At 32.2% G+C, this 4,633-nt stretch overlaps 1 long non-coding RNA gene across 1 annotated transcript; it reads right to left on the bottom strand.

The window, feature by feature from the left end:
- Nucleotides 1-1,203: 1,203 nt before the first annotated feature.
- On the bottom strand, nt 1,204-1,915 carry LOC131053221 (uncharacterized). The gene is made up of 3 exons (XR_009358444.1): nt 1,784-1,915; nt 1,331-1,408; nt 1,204-1,227 (listed from the first exon to the last, which is right to left on the bottom strand). It is a non-coding gene; the product is annotated as an uncharacterized LOC131053221 (long non-coding RNA).
- Nucleotides 1,916-4,633: the final 2,718 nt, after the last annotated feature.

Below are 4,633 nucleotides of genomic sequence, written 5' to 3'. Positions count from 1 at the left end.
TAATATTTTGCAATTATGTTTTTCTATAACTTACTGTAATTTCTTAAAAACTAAAAATTTGTTTAAAAATTAAAACCTATAAACATAGAATAAATTTATATACAAATTGAAATGTTGCAACCGACTTGAAAACACTTATTTACTGTCTCCATTTTATAAAGATAATTGAACTTCCAATATCTAAGTATCTAAGTAAAAGTATACTTATGTATACATTTTATGAAACTACATGACTATTAGTGCATGGTAATCATCCTTTGGAAAAATGTCACCATTCAACATTTTATGTGTAATCATTTTTGGAAGAGTACAATGCCCGGCGTCGCAAGAATTTAAGCTTTGGAGAGAACAAGAATAAAGAGTAAAATTTAAACGACACATCATGCCGTCACTTATATGTGGTGACGTGATTTTATTCATCTTGATAATTGTCCAAAGTTAGCCTCAAAACTGCTTTTTCCTACTTACTGGAAACTAAATACGTAAACGAAATGTGTGACTGACGTCCATTCTATCTGTTTTTCCCAGTAAATTATACAGTATCAATGGCACTGCAGTAAAAAACAGAGGGTTTCTGCGATGGTATTTCAATGGCTGAAAATCCTCTACATCGTCCCTCCATGTTGGCAACGCAAACGCCGGTCATGTCCTTGAGAAGTTTGCTTTGCTGCATTTTTGGTTGAGCTGCGAATTCATCTACTGCCATCCACTGAACAAAACAAATTTTCGCATCAGTTATGTGATATTAAAAATAATCCGGCAGAAAAAGTACCACCTTATGATCAAATACATACCTTTGCTGCTGAAATTTCAGTATCTTGTATAACAATGTCAAAAGAAATTGGTTTCAACAAACACACGAAAAGTAGATCAGATTTTCCAGAAGGGGCATTGTGACCATCCCTGTAATTCATGCACGGACAGTAATTAGAAAGCTAAAAATTAATCTATCAAGCATACCCACCCTCGTAAAATTTACGAAACAATGTTAAAAAACAGTAGGGCTTTTATATGATAAATGTTTTCTATACCTGAAGCCGACCACTTGTATAAATTCTGTATCAATCTGTCAAAATTCAAGAAAACTTTAAACTATAAGAAATGCTTTAAATTATAATAGAATAAAGAGACAAATCACAATTCGGAGGAAAGAGGTCAGACAAGAGAGAGGTTTACCCCTGTTTCTTCTCTAACTTGTCTTACAGCCCCTTCTTTAATGCCTTCCCCCTGTGAAGCAGAAATTGGGCATAAATACATATATGTGTGCCTTGTAATTACGTCATAAATTTTTTTTACTCTAGGCTTGATAAATTTAATTTAAATCTGATACCTGTTTAATCCTTCCTGTGGGCATTTTCCACAGTCCTGAATCTTTGTAAGGTCCACACTTTTCCTGAACTACGAGAACCTGCATCCACATTGCGATGATAAAGGTTGGACAGCAGTAAGTTGACCAAAATTAACCGGGTGTACAAGATTTCCTATACACGACTACTTGACAAACACATCAAGTCACTACTTGACAAACACATCGAGTCTTTGGCAACATTTTGAGTTAGATCTGTATGCTTCATTGGATTTGATCGCGTTTCAAAATAACATTAATACATAGTTAATATACTAGTCATAAATATTTTGATTAACATAATTGTATAAAAAGAAATCCCACTTCACCTGCACAAAACCTTGAAGCGCTTAATATTTTCTCACAGTTACATATAGCAGAACAAATACAGCATATAAGATTGTATGATTAAAATAGTCCAATTGCATGTGTAGTTACCTCTCCTTTGCTGTTGTATACAAAAGCTGCGATTCCCACTTGATGTGAAGCATTATCAGGGATAGTACAAGGAGTTTCAGGGATCCAAAACGCTAACATCACATATGATGGTTCTGCATGGTGATACCAAAATCCTTCCTGCAACTCGCCATAAAGTATAAAAATTGTATTATAGCATATATCTGTGACTCTATATCATTTACAAAAATATTACGTGTTAAAGATCACAACAAATGTTTCTGCAACATAAAAAATCAACGTGGGAGCGATTTTTTGAAAAACTGACCTCAATCGCAACCGGAACTAATTTGGCCTGTTCCTTGGCTACTTTGATCCACACTCCCTTCTTTCCCTTCACAGCCAACAAGTATGAATTAAAGCTATTTTTCATTTTCTTTTATATTTATTGAGGGATTTATATGTAGTGTTAAGAAAGCACTCACCTGGCGTGCCCAATGAGTAAGTGATGCCTTGAGTGAAGATGCGAAACGACGAACATCGTTGTGCATATTTTCTACGTCAATTTCTACCCCATCGTATCTGTCTTCTCTTGCTTTCAGCAGTTGATGTATTTCTTCTCCACGCAGCTCGTTTAAGACTGTTTCAACGTCGTTTATGGCATTATCATTGGCAGAGGAATCCTCCTTAGACGGGAATGATGAGTATAAAGATTGATAGTGAATGTCCAAAAAGTGCAAAAAGTTTTAGGAGACTAACGGTAACCTTCCAACGGTTAAACATATACGACATGGCTACTTGTATCATTTATATCTATAATTTAAATGCAGTTATAAAAATTTATCATTTAATATTATTTTTTAAGAATGTTTATTATTTTACTTGTTGGGAGTTTTTTAATGTTGTAATATGATTTTTTTATTATTTGTGCTCGATGAATTGAATTCGTTATAAATTAAAACTTAAACATATTATGTATTTAATTTAGTATATTAATAATTGTTTTACAATTTTTTTTTTAATGGTGTGTCATATTTAATATTTATTCTATAATTATAAAAATTATAAAGTTTTTTATTCAAGGAAATTATATAGTTTTTAAATTGAGATATTTAATTATTTTTTATTAATTAAGGGGATTTTTGAAAGCGTCTTAATTCTATTACAATAAAGTTGGTGAACAAAAAAAGCCAAAAAGAACAATTGTAATAAGGGTATCATAAAGAGTTACACAATCTAAATATTAGATCTAAAAGGATGGACAACATTAACTAGGGTTTGGGACACACGTTTGGATGACCTTTCTTCCTTCTTTGAACTGCAATCAAAGAGAAAAACATCAAAATCAATAGACTTGAGAGAGGAGGGAGGATAAACCCTCTCTAGATTACAATTTTGGATAAATAAGAAAGGAGATAAATGTCCAACCAAGGAGACCAAAAGTAGAAGAAAAATCACAACACCATGAATAGGAGGCACAATAACCACACACTCCAAACAAGTTGCAGAATCCAAAATACATGTAGTACGTACCAAAGACAGAGGAGGAGCCACCGCTCCACAAATAATAGGTGACTTAAAAGTCTCAAAATAATAAAATAAATGTATGCCAAGTATAAAATATTCGCAAATAACATCCTTGCAGCAAGAGGAAGATCTCAGGACCTTAAGGTGAGAACAACAAGAAGCCAAATGACCTATGAAAAAGAAATGTCCATAATGAAAGAAAATGCCCTCACAAATCAAAGCTTGGCACCAAGAATGATTTAGGACTTCAAAAGCAACCTTTGTTTTGATAGGCTTATATAAATCCAATTTAACTAATAATCAAGCAAAGGTGGTGTTAGTGATGTTTGTAGTAGTTTCATCCACATTAATGAAGTGACCCATAAAATTTTACTAATAGCCTCAAAGTTTGAATGATAAGGTGAAGCAAAATAGGAAACAAAATAAAAATTATTCCAAAAGTATTTATTCATGAAAAGTATAAAAAACTATCAAATATGTAATGGTTAATTCACTATAAGAAATTGTTATTTTTAAATTGATATTAGCCCCTTGCATTCAAATGACCTAAGTTATAGCTCTTAATATTATTGTGCATGGTATACCTACTTATAGAACTTTTCACCTTACGAACACTAGAGCCCTAGACACTCAAACCTTAGCAAAGTAGTTATTGTTGCAAGGTGTGTGCCCTTGGTCTCCTTGTGTTGTGCAGCATAGCGCTTGGGTTTGTGGCATGGTTTAACCGCCTCCTGTGGATTCTATAAGTCTAGTGGTTGTATCAGGAATTAACAGGTTGATCTTTTGGTGCAACGACAACCGCACTTGTAATAGTTATCAACAAAATAAATTATTAATTAATTTCATTCTAGATATCTACTAAATTGTTTCTATATTAATTGATAATATAAATTATTTAAAATATTTTTTTCATAAACTTTTACACTGAGCCATGAGTGATGCCTTAACTATATATTGACTAATTTAAATCTAAGCTAACTTTTAAATTTATTTTAATTTTCATATGGAGTTTTTGCAAAAGACATGCTTGCCTACATTTCATTTGATTTACATGTGTACTAAGTAAAAATTGTATCACATGTAATCCATATATACAAATACTTAAAATAGTGTCCCTCTTGAGTTCCTGATAAAATATTATATGTCACACAATAATATTCTTGTTTGAGCTTATACTAATCAAAAGTATGAATTATTACATGGATGTTTCTAGAGATATTGACCAAAAGGATGAATAATTTGATTTTATCCCCAATGTACTTACTGATAAGTACACCTTTAACTTGAGTAATGTTGTCTCTAAACATGAGGTCAAGAATGTCATATTCTCCTTTAATTCTTATAAAGCTCATGGTTTGGATGGTT

Source organism: Cryptomeria japonica, chromosome 7, assembly GCF_030272615.1.
Source record: "Cryptomeria japonica chromosome 7, Sugi_1.0, whole genome shotgun sequence".
Lineage (NCBI taxonomy): Eukaryota > Viridiplantae > Streptophyta > Pinopsida > Cupressales > Cupressaceae > Cryptomeria > Cryptomeria japonica.
Note: the sequence above shows the minus strand (reverse complement) of the source record. Positions and strands in the feature narration are given on the sequence as shown.